This window comes from Triticum dicoccoides, chromosome 7B (genome assembly GCF_002162155.2).
Source record: "Triticum dicoccoides isolate Atlit2015 ecotype Zavitan chromosome 7B, WEW_v2.0, whole genome shotgun sequence".
NCBI lineage: Eukaryota > Viridiplantae > Streptophyta > Magnoliopsida > Poales > Poaceae > Triticum > Triticum dicoccoides.
In genome coordinates this window covers 109,203,209-109,228,523 of record NC_041393.1, presented here as the reverse complement: position 1 = coordinate 109,228,523, position 25,315 = coordinate 109,203,209, and positions in this window count along the sequence as shown.

The following is a 25,315-nucleotide window of genomic DNA, read 5'->3' as shown; positions in this document are numbered from 1 at the left end:
CTTATAACTACCAATTCAATCACTATTTCAACAAATATAATTTGAACGGTTTATACTTGCCATGGTTCTTGTTCCAAGGCATTGAAGTTCAGCATGTTTAGGAAACCTTTATCTCCTTTCATCTGCAAACAATCGACAAGTATCATGTAGTAGAAACATTCAATAGAAACAAAGAACTGTAGCAATGGTATCTCTATCTCATTCATATATATCAGCAACGTTTTGCAAAACAAAAAAAAAAACAAAAAAAAAATATCAGCAACATTTTGTGTTACCAGCGGCAGCATATTCGATAGCACTATATTCAGTAGGAAGCACACACAATAGGTATATTGCGTGAACCAACCTTGTGCCTACTACTTGCATTGCGTGAACTCTCCATGTTGGCTCGGGCTGAGACACTGCAATCAGAGAAAAGCAACATGAGAACACCGGCCATGGATGCTCATGCCGCCGCCGCAATAGTGCCCCAACTGGCCCCGTGTGCGCACATTGAACGCCGGCCGGCACGCTGCATTAGGAGGTGAGCAGCAATTTCTTGCACAGTTGCACTTACTTGCAGAGAGGGCAAAGTCCGTAGTTTAGCCGCCGATGCAACTGATCAACCGTCCACACATGATTTTGAAGAATTAACCAGACAAAGAATTTGCATTTGAGAAGAGCCCACATCTTCCAAATCATAACAAGCATAGGACTAAAGATAAGTCTAGCAAGTTGCGCCATGTACGCGAGTGACGTTGTATATTCGCGACTAGTGGTGAGTTTCGAGCTTATGATGTTAGTTCTTTCTTGGCTGTGAGTAATAGTACCTCCGTCCTGATTTATTGGCCCCCTTCGCATTCAGTGTCAAATTTTGACTACTCCCTCTCTCTTAATTTACAGGGCGTGCGCGTACCACTAGTTCATCAATTTGACCAACCTAATAAAATCATATATTATAAAAAAATATACCAATATAAACTTCAGATGTTCTATTTTCAAACGGTATAATTTTTATGTTATATAGTTTACATTAGGGTGACAAAATTGACAATCTAGATATACGCATAGGACTTATAAACTGAAACGGAGGGAGTATAAAATTAACTAACAAAATGTCAATGTGTGTCACCAAAAAGTGTACCATAAAAAACTATGTACAAATACGAATTCAACAATATAATTTTTAATGACATGCATTAACATTTTGTTAGTTAAATTTATGATCAAAATTTTACACAAAATACGAAAGGGACCAATAAACCAAGAAGGAGTACCAGCAAACATCTGCCAAAGGGCAGCGAGCTCCTGGATATGTGTCAAGGTTAGCCCGTGTTGGGTACCGACCAACCAAAAATTGCTATCAAGAACCTTGCTAACCAAGCACACCTCCTTTTTTTATATCTTACACGCGACATATTTGGGTAGAAGAAATATAACAACGAATGAGCCTTTTTATCATCTCCAACGGACACGCGTGTGCTCGCCGCAAAAATATCCCTGTCACTATCATTGCAAGGCGTTCCCAAACCAGCCCAATTCCTGGGTGGATGGGTGGATCGGCGCATCTGATCTTAGATGTGGACCTTGCTTGTTAGTTCAGTGATCTCCATCTTGTTTTGTTAGTCCTCTTCGTATTTTGTGTCAAATTTTGACCATTAATTTAACAAATAAAATATTAATGCATGTCACAAAAAATTATATTGCTGGATTCACATTTGAACATAGTTTTCGATAATATTAATTTTGCTATGTACAAGTTATATTTTATTAGTAAAAATCATGATCAAAATATGATTTTAAATATGATGGTTACTAATAAATCAGGACGGAGGTAGTAAATGCTTAAATGGGTGTGACTAGATTTCATCTAGATAATTGAAAGGAAGGATTTGTAGGCTTCAGTGTGTTGGAGCTGCTAAATTAGAAAAAGAAAGGATTTAATTCCCAACTAAAAGAGGTGAGGACGTCATGGTAACTAAAGGAAAGATTATACTTAAATGAAATCAGTGGGAGATTATGCCCAGCAAAGAAAATATGAACGTGCCTAAATTGCATCGTAGTATTTTCTATGTTCATTTTGTAGAAGAATGTTGTGTTGCAGCATGTTCTTCAAAGTGAATCTGGTGATGTGGGTCAGTATGCTTGCATAAAACATCAATTTTTCTCGTTGCAACGCACGGGCATGTGGGATAGTTCTCATTTCAATGAGAATTAGCAAATCAGTTTTTTTATGGGTGACCGTGAGCTCCAAATCATGTCACACGAAAAGTGGTGGTTATGTTTATTTTGAAGTCTCTCGTAATAAGGTGATTTGCACAATTTACTTGTCGTTGAAGAAATCATAAACAACACAGAAGACCAGGACGCAAACTGGAGTGAAGACTGATTTAAACCTTAAGATTATAGCGGGCGACGCAAATGAACCCGATGTTCAAATCTGTAAAGTCCATACACTAACTGCACCATCCCGGTCGTTTTTTGACCTCCAGACGTTTTTAGGAGTGGATTTGATGACGGGGCATTGGGTGACTGGGATTGCTGACTTTGACTAAATAAATAACTGTCACATGAGCACTAAGCGGGGTGTCTGTCTTCTTCCTCACATGCAGTAGCTTGTCCTCCGCCTACTGCATGGTGAAAACGAACAAGCCAGCACAGTGTCGAGCCCGTGCATGGCTTGCCGCTGCTGCCGACTCGCGGCGAAGCTCGAGAAGCCGGCGGCGGAGGTGGAACCGCGGGTGTTGACGTGTGCGTACGAGTAGCCGATGGAGTGGCTCAGGTAAATGGTGGAGCCCCCTGCTATGGCGTCGCCGGCTAGGCTCTACTGGTCGACGCGATCCTGCACATCAAGAGCCCCTCGACTCCTCGAGCAGTGCATGTTCCATCATTACTCATTGGCGACCACGCGCCTCGGAGAGTGCACGAAAGACGTGCGTCTTCTCTCGCGGATGATCGCCAGGCGCTCTTCTCCTACGACGATAGCTCCCGTCGTGGCGTTCACGGTGTGGTTGTTGGTGTCAAAACTGCCGGATTTTGGGTATGGAGTCCCGAACTGTGCGTCTAAGGCTAATGGTAATAGTAGACGGGGGACACAATGTTTACCCAGGTTCGGACCTTCTCGATGGAGGTAGTACCCTATTTCCTGCTTAATTGATCTTAATGATATGAGTATTACAAGAGTTGATCTACCACGAGATCGTAGAGGCTAAACCCTAGAAGCTAGCCTATGATTATGATTATTGTCGTTCTACGGACTAAACCCTCCGGTTTATATAGACACTGGAGGGGGTTAGGGTTACACAGAGTCGGTTACAGAGAAGGAGATCTATATATTCGGATTGCCAAATTTTCCTTCCACGCAAAGGAGAGCCTCACCCGGACACGGGACGAAGTCTTCAATCTTGTATCTTCATAGTCCAATAATCCGACCAAAGTATAAAGTCCGGCTCTACGAGGACCCCTTTATCCAAGACTCCCTCGGTAGCCCCCGAACCAGGCTTCAATGACGATGAGTCCGGCGCACAGATTGTCTTCGGCATTGCAAGGCGGGTTCTTCTCCAAAATCCCTGAGTACCTGTTGTAAAGAGCAGTGTCCGTCTTCCCGTTAATGATGCACTCCTCGGCATCTGTACCCTAATAATGGCAATCTCCATGTGTCGAGCGAATGCGAGAAGCCTAGGCATTTTTACATTTTCCACCCTGACCATGTTAGTAAATTGTCTATTAAAAAGACGGGGATCCTCGGATCCAAATCACGCCATCTTTCCCCAGCGAGTATCCATCAGAGCGCGCCCGGAAAAAGCCATTCCATCATGGCCGGCCGCCGTAGCTCCTCCTCTCGCTGCCGTAGCGCTAAGCCGGGTGATTGGGAGAAGTGTTATGTCCCCCACGGTCGATTGGTGGAGTTGCAGACCCAGGGGTTTCTCCCGCCTGCAAATATGGTCCCCGTCCGAGCCGGACTAGCCACTTATAATGGCGGGGAGCAAGCGGGGAGTTTTCCCAACCCATCCAGGGGGAGCGGATATGCCTTGTCCCTTACTTGCTGAGGGGACTCGGATTTCCAATCCATCGTTCCTCCGCGGGCTCCTGGAGTACTATGGCCTCCAGCTGCATAACTTCATTCCTGCCTCCATACTACACATCACATGCTATGTCGCCTTCTGCGAGCTATTTCTGGGCTGTGAAGCTCATTTCGAGCTATGGAAGAGGCTGTTCTGCCCCGCCCCTGCACTCAGGAGGGGTCAATATATCAAGTGGGCGGAGCCTAAATATGCCATATCGCCGGGACCGGATAGTTGTCCGGTACCCCGAAGAAGACATCCGAAGACTGGCCTTCGGAGTGGTTTTATATGGAGGACGTCCCCCTTCGTACCCTATCCGGACGGGCCTTCCTGAGTTTGCTAATGCCCCGCTGAAGAAACGCCACAGCTGGCGCCCCCGGAGCCCCCAGGAGGAAGATAAAAGAGAGGTCCTTTACCTAATGAGCAGTATAAAAACGCTGGCCAAATCAGGACTGACAATAATCGAGGTTGTTTCAATATGTATAATGCGGGGAGTGCAGCCACTTCAATATCGGGGGAAACCCATGTGGCACTTCAATGGAGAAGACGATGCCACCCGCTGCGGCCGTAATGGTCTGAACTCCGTCGCCGCTCTGGCGAAAATACTGTCTGATTTGTACAAAGGAGAAGAAGAGGAGTTCCTCCGTATTAAGCCACGGGATGGATTTTCTATGTACAACCCCCCAAGCTGGGTGAGCTGCTATCCTTTACTCAACTCCATTCATTCCCGCATTCTTCATCACAAATATTTACCTTGCCAATCCATAGCAGGAACTGCGTAAAGCTATGAGGGAGGTCCACAGCCCGTCTCCACAGCCACAGGACCTTGACCGGGCCCTCGACCCCGGACTCGAAGAAGATCCGGACGTATTTGTGGAGCTCGTTGACATGACGTTCTATCAGTTAAGCTGTGACGGTGCGTTGGTGGCCATCATAGCTGATTATCCTGGCCTACTCCCTGCATCGCATGTAAGTAAAACCAGAGTCCCACCTTCCAAGAAGGATCCCTTCTTTGTGCTTTACCCACCGCACATGTATTGCGTTTTACAGGGAAGGCCATCAGGGCGCCGCGCCGAACCCGCGGTGGCTCGCCAACAAGGGGCACAGAAGCCGGGTAGGCTCAAAAGGAAGGCGGTCAGGACAGAGACGCTGTCGCAGAGGTATGATTAAAAACTTGCTCCATGATTATCGTCTTTAAAATATAACAATGTCCGTGGTCCCTTGCAGAAAAAACGCTCGCCGGACAATGTCTGGAGAGCTTGCTGGCCACGCCTCCACTAGCCGGATTCCAAAGCCGGACTCAGGGGCAGAAGCTAACGCGGGGACAATGCCGGACGGTCCTCCTACAGAGGATGCGGATAGAATGTCCGGTACGAATTCCAAAGTGGAGAGCGCCATGAATCACAGGCGTCGACGGGCCGTACTCCGCGACCCTAATTTCTCCGAAGAGGCGTTCAACGCCTTCAACTCAGGAGACGCATACATCCGAGCTGCGCAAGATGGTCTTGCCAGGGCCACGGACCAGTATGTAAAGGATATACGGGTAAGAAAATCTGATAATTATGTATATCAGTAGCCCCTGAGACTTGAAACAGTTGGCACAACTGATTTAAGTATCATTGTATGCATAGGTTCTTACGGAGAAGAATACCCAGTTGTCTAAAGAGCTGGAAGAGTGCAAAGCCCAGCTACGGGCCACAGTTGCCGGAATGGAGGAGTCCAAGAAGGCCTCATCTGGTAATACTTGTCTTGATCAAAAAGAAAGTAATGACATGTACCAGTTGGTATTCGGCGTGCATGCAAATCTAACAATAGATTCTGCAGACAATCCCGGAGGTAATCCGAAGATCGTGTTAGGGGATGAGCAATATGCTAAACGACAGCTAGAGGCTGGCGAGCGCGTGCTTACACGAGTTATTCGAGAGAAAAAGGAGCTCCAGGATGCCCATACCCGGCTGGGCGTTGAACTGGGAGATGTTCGGGCCTAGCTTGCAGACTCCGTGAAGGAGAATAAGAGGCTCCAACGCGGCATTTTTAGTAAGTGCTTAAATGAACCTTTATACAGTTCGGCGAAGAAGCAGGCTAACAGAGTTATGTCTGTAGGTATGCTGACAGGTCGTCCCGAAGAGGAGATGCCCGGATCCACAGGCGATCTACTGCAAGAGCTCTCGTAACTGCACAAACAAGTTCGGCAGGTGATGCATGGCATTGCCTAGGCCTTATGGTCCTCCGCCTCCCTTCCCGGAGGCATGAGGGAGCTTGTAGAAATGCTCAAGGGAGCGCGGCGGCGCTTCCGCTTATGGAAGATATCAGCCTGCCGTCAAGGTGCAAGGGAAGCCTGGGCCATGGTGAAGACGCGGTACACCAAGGTTGACCCGAATCCCATGGCCCAGGTCGGACCTGTAGGGCCAGATGGGAAAGAAATTGACGTTAGTCTGGTATATGACCAGGTAGGATTAGCTGCAAAGTATTCCCAACAGGATTGTAGGCTAGACAGCCTGTTGGATGGTATAGAGGAAGAATTTAGTCAGTCTAAGTGATTGTGTACTTCAGATGACATATTTTGTCCCTAGCCGGATTGTAAATCATTTGTCATGGCGGACCTTTTCGCTTCAGCCTCTGGACGCGATAGTCCAGAGTGTATCTGAATACCCGCTCAGTTATGTAAACCGGGGTACGCGTGGAAACCAGGTGTAGGGGTCATAAATGCTTGAACAGACAAATACCCAACTAGCTATGTTATATTACATGGATAGTAAGAAACATCTTTCAGGGAGAATAGTTCCGTTAGGGGTTCCTTTCCCTGGGTACGCATGCATTAGTGTGCATGTCCGAACTGCGAACAGAGACGTAGGATATAAAACATCTAGAGGTTTCTACTGTAAGTAGGTAAGAAACATATTTTGTTCACCGACCGAGTATTCCCTTAAGAATGCTAGCTTTCGGCTTGACCCAGTATGAGGTACACATCCGGCTGACCCGGCAGTAACAATCGCAGAGGTGCTCCCCTTATGCCCTAGCCGAACTAACGGAAACGTAGGGCATAAACACAGGATCCAGGCAACCCAGCTTGGCCAAAACTTAAGTCATATCGATGCATATAATGGTGAAAAAAGGTACATATGGAAAAGTGACACATATGTGGTGGGCATAAAGCCCGTAAGATAATTATATTAAGCTTCTGTATAAGAAGCCCCCAGGTATAATGAGCGCGCATAGCGCATCGGGATCGTGCAGTTAAGACACACTTGAAGTCTTTAAGGCCATAAAAAGAAAGAAAAAGAAAAATAGGATATAACGTGAGAAAAAAAAGGTGGAGGTAAGGAGACATACACTTAGTTCAGCACTAGGCGTAGAATCTTCGGAGTCTGGCTGCGTTCCATGGGTTTGGCTCGAGTCGATTATCAGATGCATCACGCAGACGGTACGCCCCTTCGGTGAGAACTTTATCAATGATGAAGGGAACCTCCCACTTGGGCTTGAGCTTGTCCTTTTTCTTCTCCGGTAGGCGTAGAACGAGTTCGCCAATGTTATAAGTTTTGGCCGTACTTCTCTGCTTTGATACATGCGAGCCTGTTGTTGATAGAATGCGGAATGGGCCTTCGCGACCTCGCGCTCCTCCTCCAGGGCATCTAAATTGTCCTGCCGATCAAGCTCGGCCTCTTTTTCTTCATACATGCGCACTCGAGGTGAGTCATGAATGATATCGCAGGGCAATACCGCCTCTGCACCATACACCATGAAAAATGGTGTGTATCCGGTAGTGCGATTCGGCGTGGTCCGCAGCCCCCATAGCACGGAGTCGAGCTCCTCGACCCAGTGCGTATTTGATTTCTTCAAGGATCACACTAGTCTGGGTTTGATGCCGCTCATAATAAGACCATTTGCTCGTTCGACTTGACCATTTGTTTGGGGGTGATAGACGGAGGCATAATCGAGCTTAATGCCCATGTTGCCGCACCAAGTTTTCACCTTGTCGGCTGTGAAGTTGGAGCCACTACCGGTTATGATGATGTGGGGGTCACCGTAATGGTGTACGACCCCGGATATGAAGTCTATCATTGGTCTGGATTTGGGCGTTTTAACTGGTTTGGCTTCTATCCATTTGGTGAATTTATCCACCATGACCAACAAGTATTTTTTTTCTTATGGCTTCCTCCTTTAAGGGGTCCAACCATATCGAGACACCAGACCGCAAAGGGCCAAGTTATAGGGATTGTTTGGAGAGCGGTAGGTGGCATATGGATTTGATTTGCAGCTGGCAACTGACGCAATGTTAGACGAGGTCCTGTGCGTCTGCTCGGGCTGTCGGCCAGTAGAAACCTATATGGAAGGCCTTGCTTACAAGGGCCCAAGCTGCGGCGTGGTGGCCGCCGAGTCTGGCATGAATTTTGGCCAAGAGCTGCTGCCCTTCCTATTCGGAGATGCACCTTTGGAGCACTCCGGTGGTGCTTTTCTTATAAAGCTCTCCCTCGTGGACCTTGTGGGCTTTAGAGTGCCGCACAATGCAACGCGCCTCATTTTGGTCCTCAGGGAGTTCTTGCCTATTTAGGTAGGCTAAGAAGGGTTCTGTCCACGGGGCGATGACAGCCATAATCACGTGGGCCGAAGGTGTTATTTCGGTGGCAGAGCCTCTGATTACGTCAGAGTGTTCGGGATCTGGGGTTGTGTTCAGATCCGGACTGATATTTCCGGTCTCCCCTTCCCACACCACGGATGTCTTTAACAGCCTCTCCAAGAAGATATTAGGTGGAAAGGGGTCGCGCTTAGCGCCGATCGGGCGAGGATATCTGTCGCTTGATTGTTTTCTCGGACCACATGGTGGAATTCGAGCCCCGCGAACCGAGATGACATTTTGAGGGCGGCATTATGGTAAGCCGCCATTTTTGGGTCCTTGGCATCGAAATCTCCATTTATTTGAGATATTGTGAGGTTTGAATCCTCACGCACTTCTAGGCATTGAATGCCCATGGAGACTGCCATCCGAAGACCATGCAACGGAGCCTCATATTCGGCTGCATTGTTGGAGTCTGTGTATAATATTTGGAGTATGTATTGGACTGTATCTCTAGTGGGGGATGTCAGGACAACGCCTACCCCCAGACCAGCCAGCATCTTAGAGCCGTCAAAGTGCATGATTCAATTGGAGTACGCGCCGTACTCTTTAGGGAGTTCGGCTTCTGTCCATTCGGCGACGAAGTCAGCCAGTACTTGCAACTTAATGGCTCGCCGTGGTTTGTATATTATGTCGAACGGGAGGAGCTCGATAGCCCATTTAGCAGTCAGGCCCGTGGCATCGCGGTTATTTATTATATTGTTGAGTGGTACTTCAGAGGCCATCGTGATTGAACACTCTTGAAAGTAGTGTCGTAGTTTCTGGGATGCCATGAAGACCGCGTATGCTATCTTTTGATAATGTGGGTATCGTAACTTGCATGGAGTGAGGATAGTAGATACATAGTATACCGGCTTTTGAAGCAGGAACTTATGTCCGCCCGTCTCTCGTTTGACAACGAGCACTGCGCTTACAACCTGGTGAGTTGCAGCTATATATAACCGCATGGGTTCGCCGATATTTGGCGCGGCCAGAATAGGATCCCAGGCCAAGAGGGCTTTTATTTCTTCTAGTCCGGCCGTGACCGCATCCGTCCATTCAAAGTGTTCGGTGCATCGAAGAAGGCAATAAAGAGGTAGTGCATTTTCTCCCAATCGGGAGATAAAACGGCTTAGGGCAGCCACACATCCAGTTAATTTCTGGATTTGCTTGAGGTCTGTTGGGGTAGCCAACTGTGATAGAGCTCGGATTTTAGCCGGGTTTGCTTCAATTCCTCTATTGGAAACGATGAAGCTCAGCAGCTTTCCGGCAGGCACGCCGAAAACGCATTTTTCTGGATTGAGCTTGATGTCATATGTTCGGAGATTATCGAACATAAGCCTCAAGTCGTCTATTAAAGATTCAACGTGTCTGGTTTTGGTGACCACGTCGTCTATGTATGCCTCCAATGTTTTGCCGATTTGTTTTTCAGGCATGTCTGAATCATGCGTTGATAGGTTGCACCGGCATTTTTTAGCCCGAAAGGCATGGTGTTAAAACAGAAGGGGCCGTATGGTGTGATGAATGCCGTTGCGGCTTGATTGGACTCCACCATCTTGATTTGATAGTATCCGGAGTATGCGTCGAGGAAGCACAATGAGTCGTGTCCTGTGGTAGCGTCGATGATTTGAGCAATGCGGGGGAGGGGGAAGAGATCCTTGGGGCAAGCCTTATTGACGTCCTTGAAATCGACACATTGGCGCCAGGATTTGTCCTTCTTTGGTACCATCACCAGGTTTGCTAGCCAGTTCGGATGTTTTATTTCTCTAATGAATCCGGGCTCGAGTAACTTGGCTAGCTCTTCTCCCATGGCTTGTCGCTTAGGTTCTGAAAAGCACCGAAGAGTCTGCTTGACCAGCTTGTATCCCTTCAGTATGTTTAGGCTATGTTCAGCTAGCCTGCATGAGATACCTGGCATGTCTGAAGGATGCCAGGCAAAGATGTCCCAATTCTCACACAAGAACTCTCGCAGTGCGGCGTCTATTGTGGGGTTCAGTTGTGCCCCGATGGATGCTGCTTTTGTAGGGTCCGTTGGGTGGACCTGGAATTTGACTATTTCGTCCGCTGCTTTGAAAGAGGTAGACTTCGATCGTTTGTCGAGTGTGACGCCCCCAATTTGACCGTACACTAATCATACACGCAAACGTGTACGATCAAGATCAGGGACTCACGGGAAGATATCACAACACAACTCTAAAAGTAAAATAAGTCATACAAGCATCATAATACAAGCCAGGGGCCTCGAGGGCTCGAATACAAGTGCTCGATCATAGACGAGTCAGCGCAAGCAACAATATCTGAGTACAGACATAAGTTAAACAAGTTGCCTTAAGAAGGCTAGCACAAACTGGGATACAGATCGAAAGAGGCGCAGGCCTCCTGCCTGGGATCCTCCTAACTACTCCTGGCCGTCGTCAGCGGCCTGCATGTAGTAGTAGGCACCTCCAGAGTAGTAGTCGTCATCGACGGTGGCGTCTGGATCCTGAGCTCCAACGTCTGGTTGCAGCATCCGAGAAGAAGAGGAAAACAGGGGGAAAGAGGGAGCAAAGCAACCGTGAGTACTCATCCAAAGTACTCGCCAGGAAGGAGCTACACTACATATGCATGGGTATATGTGTAAGGAGGCAATATGAGTGGACTGAACTGCAGAATGCCAGAATAAGAGGGGGATAGCTAGCCCTATCGAAGACTAAGCTTCTGGCAGCCTCCGTCTTGCAGCATGTAGACGAGAGTAGATTGAAGTCCTCCAAGTAGCATCGCATAGCACAATCCTACCCGGCGATCCTCCCCTCGTCGCCCTGTGGAAAAGCGATCACCGGGTTGTCTGTGGAACTTATCTGGGTGTGTTTTATTAAGTATCCGGTTCTAGTTGTCATAAGGTCAAGGTACAACTCCGGGTCGTCCTTTTACCGAGGGACACGGCTATTTGAATAGATTAACTTCCATGCAGGGGTGCACCACATAACCCAGCACGCTCGATCCCATTTTGCCGAACACACTTTCCTGGGTCATGCCCGGCCTCGGAAGATCAACACGTCGCGGCCCCACCTAGGCACAACAGAGAGGTCAGCACGCCGGTCTAAATCCTATACGCGCAGGGGTCTTGGCCCATCACCCATTACACACCTGCACGTTGCGTGGGCGGCCGGAAGTAGACCTAGCAACCTCCATTACAAAGGAAGTCACGTTACACGGTCCAATCTGGCGCACGCCGCTCAGTTGCTGACGTCACGAAGGCTTCGGCTGATACCACGACGTCGACTGCCCATATCTTTCCCGCGTAGTTTGTCAGGACCCCGACTCGATGTCACATCGATCTAGCCGGTAACACCTCATATCACTTTGCGGCCTCACGCACGGTATCCCCACGGGTGTCGCCTTACCTTTGCCCGGGACCGTTTGCGCCTTTTGGCTCACGTATATGATAGTGTCGCTAGCATCCATATGATAAGGAGCCCGGGCTGACATGACTAGTCGTAAACCCAAAGTGGCACAGACTTACAGGGACAGGCATCCATGACCCAGCTTCGAACGTGTCGGTCATCAGCAAGTGGGTCCGGGCTGTAGCACTGGGCTAGCAGGACTCCGGTAAACCGGGCTGTAGCGGGCTAACAGGACTCCGGTACTCAAAGCGTGACATTTCCCCGAAGGGACAGACACAGGAACGAAGAAGGACACATGCCGGCCAGCCTAAGTGTTCCAGAGCAGTAGCAAGCTACCATGGCTCAGCGGTAACACTAGGAGACAATTCCCGGTAAGAGAGGCTACTAAAGATAAACAACTAGGTAGTCAGATCCCACACATACCAAGCATTTCAATCATACACACAATATGCTCGATATGTGCAAATACAACGAAGCATCACAACATGACTCTACGACACAAGTACTTTATTTAAGGCTCAGAGAGCCATACATAACATACACAAGGTACGGGTCACACGACCCAGCATTCAAGTCATACAGTCATACAAACCAACAGCGGAAGTAACTTGTCTGAGTACAGACAACTAGTAAAATAAAGGAGGCTTGGAAAGCCTGGCTATACTACGTGGTCCTTCACAAGCTCAGGGTTACCACCTGGGTCTTTAGCCTACTCGTTGATGTCAATGTCTACATAGAACCCATCAGAAGGGGTTGCAGCGTCTTCTGTAAAATGTAAATTATAGCAACATGAGTACAAAGGTACTCAGCAAGACTTACAGCAGATCCTACATACATGCATATTATCAAGAAGGGTTGGTGGAGTTATTGCAGCAAGCCAGCTTTGACTCTTGGCTAGACTATCCTACGATACTTCAACTTGAAATGGTTTTGCGCACACGAGTCCACTACTCACCACTTCAATACACTACCGAGGATCCACCTCCGTCTTCCTACGGAAGAGCCATCCTCGGCACTCACACTTATCTTGAGAATTTTAGCAGTTTCCATTTACTTGTCTATGAACTGTATAGGCAACCAAGTAGTCCTTTACCGCGGACGCGGCTATTCGAATAGATCATGATAACCCTGCAGGGGTGTACTTCTTGATACATGTTTCCACCACTTAGCGTCTGCACACGACATGTACTCGGCAGACTTCAAGCGAAAGCCGACGTGGGTGTAGACCACGACCTACCTAAACACTTAAGCCTCTAGTCCAGGTTTATCGCCTATCCAGGTTCCATCCGCAGGGAGTCCGGCCGAGGTTTCCCATACGGCCCCGAACGATGTGAACAGGGTTCCCGAGATACCTAACGGGTATTTGGTACACCGTGCCACGTACCTACCGCATCACAGCCCACCCCTACGGTCAGCGCTGTCCACGGCCTCCAGTAGGCTACAAACACCAGAAACTACTTGCAACTCCTGGACAGAGAGCTAGGGTGAATAAGAAGTCGAGCGGGGTCATATTTCAGGGCCCAATGCATGGTAGTAGTTGTATCTTAAATCACACATACAGATCTCAGTGCTTAAGGTCGGCTTCAATGAAACAACCCACCATGTACTCCTACATGGCCTCTCATCGATACCTTTACCAAATCGTGTTCACCACACCACTCTCATTACCGACATAATCATTTCACTCTAGCCATCACCCAGATGCACCAGACCTGACACGACTCTAAGCATAGCAGGCATAGCAAGGTAGGAACAACACATACATATGGCTCAATCAACTCCTACACATGCTAGTGGGTTTCATCTAGTTACTGTGGCAATGACAGGTCATGCAGAGGAAATGGGTTCAACTACCGTAGCACACAGCAGTTTGAAACGCGTTGTCTTAATGCAGTAAAAGAGAGCAGGAGCGAGAACATGGGATTGTATCGATATGATCAAATGGTTGGTTGCTTGCCTGATGGTTCGATGCACTGATACGGTTCTTCGTTAGGGTAATCATGGTACTCCTCGGAGGCAGAACCTGTCGCAAAGGACACTGATACACAACCATCACCAAACAATGTGCAACTATATGATGCATGCATGAAACATGGCAATATGAGTGTGTTGGGCTAATGCAACTAAAACCAGAAGGGTTTGAACCAATTTGAATCAAAGATTCAAATTTCAAACTCAAGTATGGCCTTTTAAAGTGCTTTTCCTTGTTCTGCTTTAAACATCAATTTAACTTGTTTGATCATGCATGAAAATAGTACAGATGGATAGATTGGATTTTTCTGATCATTTTTCATATATAATTTGTCTGATTTGGAGTTACAGAATAAAAGTTATGAATTTTTGAAGTTAAATAATATTCTGGAATTTCCTGATTTAAATTAAATCCAGAAATATATATACTGCGCCAGCATGACGTCAGCATGACGTCAATGGTCAACTGCGGCTGGCTGGGGTCAAACCTGACGTGTGGGGTCCACACGTCAGTGACAGGGGGGTTAAACAGGGTTAGTTTAATCCTAATTAGGAATTAGTGGCGCTGGGGCCCACTGGTCAGTGTCAGGGGGTTAGCTAACAGTGATTAGCACTAATCTAACCACCTGGCCGACGGGGCCCACGCGTCAATGACCCTGGGGGGGTCAAACCCCAGGTCAAACAGGTCAAACCCACCGACGACATGACGCCGGCGAGGCCCGAGACGGCGGCGCGACACGGAAAAGCGCTACAGGGCACAGGCGAGGCCGTGCTTGGGCTCGTTGGAGAGCCCTTGCTCCCGCGCGTCGAACGGTGGTGGTGGCCGTGCCTGAGGTGGCCGGTACCGACGACGGCGAGCTCATGAGCGGCGGCCGGAGTTCGTGTGCGGTCGGGATCGGCGTTGCTGCTCGCAGGCGAGGGAGCTGAGGCGCTGGAGGGACTCTACGGGTCGCGGCAAGCACAACGGGTGCACGCCCGTGACCAAATGGTCACCGGAGCTGCGTCGACAGCGAGCTCGGCGACGGCGGAGGTTCGGCCGTGGTGGGAAACGGGGTTACGGTGCAGGAACGAGGGGGAAAAGAGGGGGAAACGGTGGCGGAGCTCACGGCGGTTGCAGTGGGCGTCGAAGCGGGCTCGGGGACGCGCTGGAGACGGCGAATCGACGGCGATGGTGGTCGGAGCCCGAGGAGGAAGACGATGGCGTGGAGGCGATGCAGAGCTTCCCGAGGGGCTTGGCTTGGTGGGGAGGAAGAGGGGGTCGCGGCGGAGCTCCTGAGCTCAGCGGAGGGGGGAGGGGTGGCCGGTGACGGCTGCTATGGCGAACAGCGGCGATGGTGGTGTTCGGCCGTGAGAGAGAGAGCGAGGGAGAGGAGAGGAAGAACCGAGGGAGAGTGAGAGAGAACGGGGGAGGGCGTGGCGTCGTTCCAGGCCATCCAGACGAGGAGGGGAGGGGCAGGCAGGCAGGCGAGCAGGTGGCGTGGCGCGGTGGCGCGCGCGCGCGCCGGGCACACTCCCCTCCCTCTGTCGAGGACGAAGACGACAGAGGAGGAGGTGGGCTGGGCCGGCCAGCTGGCTGGGCCAGAGGCGCCAGGTAAAAGGCCCAGGTAAGGTTCTCCCTTTTATTTATTTCTGTTTTCTAATTTCTGACATTTTTTTTGATTTAAATAAAATATTAAATCATTTATTTACCTTATGCCAATTTCTGCAGGAGCTAGATATATTATTCCAGAGCTCCTTTATAAATGGCATAATATTTGGACATATATTAATATATATAACTAATATATTTCCAAAGCAAATATTTATGCATTAAATCCAAATGCCCAAAATAAATACCTATGAGCTCTTAAAAATATTGATTTGATTTTTATCTCTGTCCAATATTTTCAGAGAGCAACATGAGCATTTTCTTGGACCCTTTTGGAGAAATTTTTATTTGGGTCATTTTTCAAAATGATTCTGAGGGTTTCACAAATCCCCATTTCAAATTAAATGGAATTTTAAACATGATGCACACACTCTGATGCATGACTAGCTAGGGTGCGACAACTCACCCCCACTCAAAGAATCTCGTCCCGAGATTTGGGTTCCTCCGGGAAGAAGGCGGGATACTCGAGTCGAAGACGATCCTCCCTTTCCCAAGTTGCTTCATCCTCAGAATGGTGCGACCATTGAACTTTGAGAAACTTGATATTATGACGTCGGGTGGTACGTTCGGCCTGATCGAGGATACGAATGGGGTACTCTCGATATGTAAGATTATCTTGGAGATCAAGCGTTTCGTGGTCCACTCCACGGATAGGATCCGAGAAGCAACGCCTGAGTTGAGAAACGTGGAAGACATCGTGGACTCTGGAGAGGTGCGGAGGTAGTTCCAACTGGTAGGCAACTTCTCCTCGTTTGGCAAGAATGCGAAAAGGTCCAATGTAACGAGGAGCCAATTTGCCTTTGATACCGAAACGATGGGTTCCCTTCAGAGGGGTGACCCGAAGATAAGCCTTCTCGTCAACCTCGAAAGTCATAGCCTTATGTTTTCGGTCATATTGACTCTTTTGACGAGATTGGGCTGTTGTCAACTTTTCACGAACGATGCGAACTTGTTCTTCTGCTTCCTGAATCATATCCGGGCCAAAGAATTGTCTTTCCCCGGTCTCTGACCAGTTAAGGGGTGTTCGACACCGTCGTCCATAGAGAACTTCAAAAGGGGCTTTACCCAAGCTAGATTGATAGCTGTTGTTGTAAGCGAATTCGGCAAATGGAAGACACTTCTCCCAGTCCATTCCGAATGAGATAACAGAGGCTCGAAGCATGTCTTCTAGAATCTGGTTGACGCGTTCCACTTGACCACTCGACTGAGGGTGGAAGGCGGTGCTAAAGGAGAGACGGGTTCCCATAGCATTTTGGAAACTTTCCCAAAATCGAGAGGTGAAAAGACTTCCTCGATCCGAGTTAATTTCCAAAGGAACACCATGGAGGGATACTATTCGGGAGATGTATAAGTCTGCCAGCTGGCTAGCGGTTATACTCTCACGAACAGGTAAGAAATGGGCTACTTTGGAAAGACGATCGACAACGACGAAAATAGCATTATTCCCTCTCTTGGTCCTGGGAAAACCGGTAATGAAATCCATACCAATTTTATCCCATTTCCATTCAGGAATAGCTAAGGGTTGAAGGGTGCCAGCAGGCCGTTGGTGCTCTGCTTTTACACGACGACAGACGTCGCAATTTGCAATATACTGAGCAATCTCTCTCTTCATCCTAGTCCACCAGAACCTCTGGCGTAGGTCCTGATACATCTTAGTACTACCGGGATGAATGGTGAGAGGAGATTCATGAGCCTCCTTAAGGATCAACTGCCGTAGATGCTGGTTCTTGGGAACCACTAGACGGTTCTCAAAGTACACAACACCATGATCATTTGTGGAGAAACAACTAGCACCTCCGCTAGCAATGTTCTCTTTGATTTTAGATATTCCCTTATCTCGCTTTTGGGCAGCGATGATTTGATCCGTAAGAGTAGGTTTTGCTACCAAGGTGGAAAGAAAACCTTGAGGTACAATGTGAAGGTTAAGCTTCCGAAATTCCTCATGGAGAAGCGGTTGACTTTGTTGTAACATCAGGTTGTTACAATAAGATTTACGACTTAGCGCATCAGCCATGACGTTGGCTTTCCCTGGGGTGTAGGTTATTCCTAAGTCGAAGTCTGTGATCAACTCAAGCCAACGTCTTTGCCTGAGATTCAAATCCGGTTGGGTGAAAATGTACTTCAGACTTTGGTGATCAGTGAATATTTCACAACGATTACCGAGGAGGTAATGTCGCCAGGTCTTAAGTGCATAGACTACGGCTGCAAGCTCTAGATCATGAGTAGGATAATTCTCCTCATGTGGGTGCAATTGCCGTGAAGCGTAGGCAATTACGTGTCGATCTTGCATGAGAATGCAACCTAGTCCTTGTCGCGAGGCGTCGCAGTAGATAACAAAGTCCTTGGAGAAGTCTGGCGGTACCAGTACGGGAGCAGAAGTCAGGCGTCTTTTCAGTTCCTGAAAGTTGTGCTCACATTGTGGAGTCCATTCGAACTTCTTATCTTTCTTGAGGAGTTCAGTTAGAGGTTTAGCAACCTTGGAGAAGTTCTCGACAAAGCGACGACAATAGCTCGCTAAGCCCAGAAAACTCCAAACTTGCTTGACCGATTCGGGTGGAGTCCAATTAAGGACGGCTTGAACTCGCTCAGGGTTAACAGCAATACCTTTACCAGATATTACATGACCCAGATAGGTCACTTCTGACAACCAGAATTCACATTTAGAAAATTTGGCATAAAGGCGATGCTCTCGAAGTTTCTTCAACACTAGCCTTAGATGTTCGGCATGTTCTTCCTCGTTCTTGGAGTAGATGAGTATATCATCGAGGTAAACCACGACGAATTTATCCAAATACTCCATGAAGATTGAGTTCATTAACCGAGAGAAGGTGGCTGGAGCGTTGGTTAATCCGAAGGACATGACGGTGTACTCGTATTGGCCATAACGAGTAACAAAGGCCGTTTTAGGAATGTCCCCATTTCTGATTTTGATTTGATGGTAGCCCAACCTCAAATCCATCTTGGAGAAGACTGAGGATCCAGCGAGCTGATCATACAGGTCGTTGATCCTGGGAAGCGGATATTTGTTCTTGATTGTGACCAAATTGACAGGTCGGTAATCTACAACCATCTGGTCCGTACCATCCTTCTTCTTGACGAAGAGGACGGGGCAAGCCCACGGAGATGAGCTAGGTCGGATGAAACCCTTTTTCAAGGACTCATCGAGTTGTTTCTTAAGCTCGGCTAGTTCTAGTGGTGCCATCTTATAGGGTCTTCTAGCAATCGGAACGGTTCCTGGAACGAGGTCTATTACGAACTCAACATCCCTGTCAGGTGGAACACCTGGCAATTCCTCTGGAAAGACATCCGGGAAGTCACGGACTACCGGAACGTCCTCAAGGTCTAGCAAAGGGCTGGCGTTAAGAGAAAATAACTGTCGCTTGGCTATTCGGGTCAAGACATTGACTATCTTCCCCGAAGGATGGGTGAGTTGAACAGTCCTAGAGAAGCAATCAATTTTGGCTTGATGAGCTGACATCCAGTCCATACCCAAAATGATATTAATATCTGAAGATTTAAGGGCTATCAAAGATGCGAGGAAATCAAGTCTGTCGACTTGGATTTCATTTCCATGGCTTACTCTAGAAGTTTGCCATTTGGATCCCGGAGTTTGAATTACCATAGAGGTTGGCATATCACCGAATGCGACGTTATGCAAACGAGCATAGTTTTCAGATATAAAAGAATGAGAGGCTCCTGTATCGAAAAGAACAGATGCCGGGTGGCAATTAACAAGAAGCGTACCGAGAACGACGTTGGGATCCTCTTGAGCTTCTTCGGCAGAGATACAGTTGACATGGCCACGTGAAGCGGTGACCGGCTTGGCGTGGAATACTTTTCCTGTCGGCTTGCCACGGCCAACAGCTTTAGCAGACTGGTTGGGGTTGGTCTGGGGACACTCACGCATATAGTGGCCAGATTCCCCACACTTGAAACAAGTTACGGAACTGGTACGTGGAGGAGCATTGTTGGTTGGACCCCCATAGGGCTTGGCTGGAGCAGACTGTTGAACAGGGCGAGGCGCCTGGAAAGATGGCCTCGGTGTGAACCTGGGTGGCAGGGCGGTGTTGGGTACCCACACGCGGCGCTTCTGAGGACCAGCACCGGATGAGGAACCCATGTCACGGCCATGCTTGCGTGTTGCGTCATAGTCAGTCTGACCAGTTTCAGCACTGATGGCTTTGTTGACAAGTTTCTGAAAAGATGTGCACTCATGCAGACGGAGGTCACGGCGAAGCTCAGGACTAAGGACCTTACGGAACCTTGCTTGCTTCTTGGCATCAGTAGACACTTCCTCAGTTGCATATCGTGCGAGATTACCAAACTCCCTGCTGTAAGCATCCACAGAAAGTCGGCCTTGGGTGAAACTGCAAAATTCCTCACGTTTACGGTCCATGAGACCCTCCGGAATGTGATGTTCACGGAAAGCCTCGCTGAATTCGGCCCAAGTAGTGACATGGCCCGCTGGGCGCATAGCTCCATAATTCTCCCACCATAGACTGGCGGGGCCTTCAAGATGATATGCAGCAAAGGTGACCTTGTCAGCCTCCGCTACCAGCGCGGAACGCAGTTTGTGAGAGATACTGCGAAGCCAGTCATCGGCGTCGAGAGGCTCGACGGAGTGGTGGAACGTGGGTGGATGTAATTTGATAAAATCACTGAGTGACACCACGTTAGTCCTCTGATGGTGTGCTGTGTTCTGTTCAATACGCTCCAACAAATGGTTGGTCTCCCGCTTGTTTCTCTCAGCTTCCATCATAACCTCGGCTAGTGAAGGAGGATGAGGCAGATTTGCATCCCTGACTTCACTGCCTTCGGCCTGCTCTTGAGGAGCAGGGTTAGCGCGCGTGTTGACCATCCTAGGTAAACAAGACAATGATTTAGTCAGGATGATAAAATTCCAACATAGGATACAAAATGTAAGGAATAACTCGGAATGCAAGATGATCATCCGTATGACATGGTAGATACAGAAACTGCTTCTTTTATTCCATCGTCATACACACCATACAGGGTTTAGTACAAGACCAAACAAAGTACTATTACGGTGAAAAGAGGATTACATCTCATCGGAGGCATTCCAAGCTCCTATACATTATTTTTCTACACCTTCGGAAAGAGTACAAACTAGGTCATATCCCACGAGTCACGCGGGACGATAGACGACACAGCTAGTGCGAACTAGTGATACTACCACTAACTCAGACCGATCCGTAGTAGTCCTCGTAGAAGTCACCTCCATAGCCTGGAAGCTCAACATGATCATCCGGAAACAGACGATCCCGCGGGGCTTGTGGACCATAGGGGCTAGGATGAGGTCTTGGACCAACAGACGGTGGCCTGCGGGGACCGCGAGGTGGGGTGATGCCTCCTACATCACGCCAACCCATCACGTCTGGCAGAGCAGATCTCACAGGATAGAGATCGCGCATATCTGAATATCCAGCTTGCACCGCCGGTGCAAACCGAGTCAAAGTAGCCCAGTGGTCAGCACGGGTATTGAAGAGCTCTAACCTCAAGGCCCGATTTTCACGGTCCTTATCCTCGAGCATCTCAGCAGTGGTGCGAGTCCGTGAATCCTCCTGGGTGGGGTCAGCATAGATAGCCTGGAGATACCCTTGTGCTCCCGGAAGTGATCCTGGCATATACCGGAAATCAGAGTCCCGAAATAGGCCAGATCTGACTCGCATGATGGTCATCATAGAGTAGGCGGTGTCCTGCACAGCCATCTCAATGGTAACCCCGAGTCCATAGGAGCAGTGAAGGGGCTCGGTGGATCCAGGATAAGATGGAAATATCCTGACAGTGCAGAGATACTGGCTTTGATTGAAGTCCCGAAATTGCTCTTCGACCGTGTACTCAGGATACCAGCGGTATCCAGCCTCAGTCATTACCCTGACCAACTTGGCAGTATGGCCGGGTACATCTAGGCATCGAGTCAGGCGAACCACTTGATTGAGGTCGCGAGTGGCCATCTGAAAGCACAATCATAATGCAAAAGGCATTAGCATTTCTAGCAAAATTTCGGCAGCATAACAGCTGTAAATGCTCAAGAAGGATTTTGAGACATTTGACAAAGGATTTCATACACACTCAACATCATCATATCAAATTCTGAGTCCATCCTAGCAACATAATATGGTAGAAGAACTGAACTAGGCTTGTATTCATCATACCTATAAGGTACTACTGAATAGTAACACGTGATCCTGATAGAGAGAATAGATCCTAATTCCTTAACCCCCGGTGGAAGAATGGACTGACTCAGATCAGAATGTCATAAGATAAAGGAGTAAAAAGAGCCTTACGTTCCAACCCACAAACAATTCCCCTACATATAACTAAAGAATTTCTAGACTCAACATCGACCAGTTTGGCTTGGAGAACCTACAGGCAGTCCGGCTCTGATACCAACGCTGTCAGGACCCCGACTCGATGTCACATCGATCTAGCCGATAACACCTCATATCACTTTGCGGCCTCACGCACGGTATCCCCACGGGTGTCGCCTTACCTTTGCCCGGGACTGTTTGCGCCTTTTGGCTCACGTATATGATAGTGTCGCTAGCATCCATATGATAAGGAGCCAGGGCTGACATGACTAGTCGTAAACCCAAAGTGGCACAGACTTACAGGGACAGGCATCCATGACCCAGCTTCGAACGTGTCGGTCATCAACAAGTGGGTCCGGGCTGTAGCACTAGGCTAGCAGGACTCCGGTAAACCGGGCTGTAGCGGGCTAACAGGACTCCGGTACTCAAAGCGTGACATTTCCCCGAAGGGACAGACACAGGAACGAAGAAGGACACATGCCGGCCAGCCTAAGTGTTCCAGAGCAGTAGCAAGCTACCATGGCTCAGCGGTAACACTAGGAGACATTTCCCGGTAAGAGAGGCTACTAAAGATAAACAACTAGGTAGTCAGATCCCACACATACCAAGCAGTTCAATCATACACACAATATGCTCGATATGTGCAAATACAACGAAGCATCACAACATGACTCTACGACACAAGTACTTTATTTAAGGCTCAGAGAGCCATACATAACATACATAAGGTACGGGTCACACGACCCAGCATTCAAGTCATACAGTCATACAAACCAACAGCGGAAGTAACTTGTCTGAGTACAGACAACTAGTAAAATAAAGGAGGCTTGGAAAGCCTGGCTATACTACGTGGTCCTTCACAAGCTCAGGGTCACCACCTGGGTCTTTAGCCTACTCGTTGATGTCAACGTCTACATAGAACCCATCAGAAGGGGTTGCAGCGTCTTCTGTAAAATGTAAATTATAGCAACATGAGTACAAAGGTACTCAGCAAGACTTACATCAGATCCTACATACATGCATATTATCAAGAAGGGTTGGTGGAGTTATTGCAGCAAGCCAGCTTTGACTCTTGGCTAGACTATCCTACGATACTTCAACTTGAAATGGTTTTGCGCACACGAGTCCACTACTCACCACTTCAATACACTACCGAGGATCCACCTCCGTCTTCCTACGGAAGAGCCATCCTCGGCACTCACACTTATCTTGAGAATTTTAGCAGTTTCCATTTACTTGTCTATGAACTGTATAGGCAACCAAGTAGTCCTTTACCGCGGACGCGGCTATTCGAATAGATCATGATAACCCTGCAGGGGTGTACTTCTTCATACATGTTTCCACCACTTAGCGTCTGCACACGACATGTGCTCGGCAGACTTCAAGCGAAAGCCGACGTGGGTGTAGACCACGACCTACCTAAACACTTAAGCCTCTAGTCCAGGTTTATCGCCTATCCAGGTTCCATACGCAGGGAGTCCGGCCGAGGTTTCCCATACGGCCCCGAACGATGTGAACAGGGTTCCCGAGATACCTAACGGGTATTCGGTACACCGTGCCACGTACCTACCGCATCACAGCCCACCCCTACGGTCAGCGCTGTCCACGGCCTCCAGTAGGCTACAAACACCAGAAACTACTTGCAACTCCTGGACAGAGAGCTAGGGTGAATAAGAAGTCGAGCGGGGTCATATTTCAGGGCCCAATGCATGGTAGTAGCTGTATCTTAAATCACACATACAGATCTCAGTGCTTAAGGTCGGCTTCAATGAAACAACCCACCATGTACTCCTACATGGCCTCTCATCGATACCTTTACCAAATCGTGTTCACCACACCACTCTCATTACCGACATAATCATTTCACTCTAGCCATCACCCAGATGCACCAGACCTGACACGACTCTAAGCATAGCAGGCATAGCAAGGTAGGAACAACACATACATATGGCTCAATCAACTCCTACACATGCTAGTGGGTTTCATCTAGTTACTGTGGCAATGACAGGTCATGCAGAGGAAATGGGTTCAACTACCGTAGCACACAGCAGTTTGAAACGCGTTGTCTTAATGCAGTAAAAGAGAGCAGGAGCGAGAACATGGGATTGTATCGATATGATCAAATGGTTGGTTGCTTGCCTGATGGTTCGATGCACTGATACGGTTCTTCGTTAGGGTAATCACGGTACTCCTCGGAGGCAGAACCTGTCGCAAAGGACACCGATACGCAACCATCACCAAACAATGTGCAACAATATGATGCATGCATGAAACATGGCAATATGAGTGTGTTGGGCTAATGCAACTAAAACCAGAAGGGTTTGAACCAATTTGAATCAAAGATTCAAATTTCAAACTCAAGTATGGCCTTTTAAAGTGCTTTTCCTTGTTCTGCTTTAAACATCAATTTAACTTGTTTGATCATGCATGAAAATAGTACAGATGGATAGATTGGATTTTTCTGATCATTTTTCATATATAATTTGTCTGATTTGGAGTTTGACAATAAAAGTTATGAATTTTTGAAGTTAAATAATATTCTGGAATTTCCTGATTTAAATTAAATCCAGAAATATATATATTGTGCCAGCATGACGTCAGCATGACGTCAGTGGTCAACTGCGGCTGGCTGGGGTCAAACCTGACGTGTGGGGTCCACACGTCAGTGACAGGGGGGTTAAACAGGGTTAGTTTAATCCTAATTAGGAATTAGTGGCGCTGGGGCCCACTGGTCAGTGTCAGGGGGTTAGCTAACAGTGATTAGCACTAATCTGACCACCTGGCCGACGGGGCCCACGCGTCAGTGACCCTGGGGGGGTCAAACCCCAGGTCAAACAGGTCAAACCCACCGGCGACATGACGCCGGCGAGGCCCGAGACGGCGGCGCGACACGGAAACGCGCTACAGGGCACGGGCGAGGCCGTGCTTGGGCTCGTTGGAGAGCCCTTGCTCCCGCGCGTCGAACGGTGGTGGTGGCCGTGCCTGAGGTGGCCGGTACCGATGACGGCGAGCTCGTGAGCGGCGGCCGGAATTCGGGTGCGGTCGGGATCGGCGTTGCTGCTCGCAGGCGAGGGAGCTGAGGCGCTGGAGGGACTCTACGGGTCGCGGCAAATACAACGGGTGCACGCCCGTGACCAAATGGTCACCGGAGCTGCGTCGACGGCGAGCTCGGCGACGGCGGAGGTTCGGCCGTGGTGGGAAACGGGGTTACGGTGCGGGAACGAGGGGGAAAAGAGGGGGAAACGGTGGCGGAGCTCACCGCGGTTGCAGTGGGCGTCGAAGCGGGCTCGGGGACGCGCTGGAGACGGCGAATCGACGGCGATGGTGGTCGGAGCCCGAGGAGG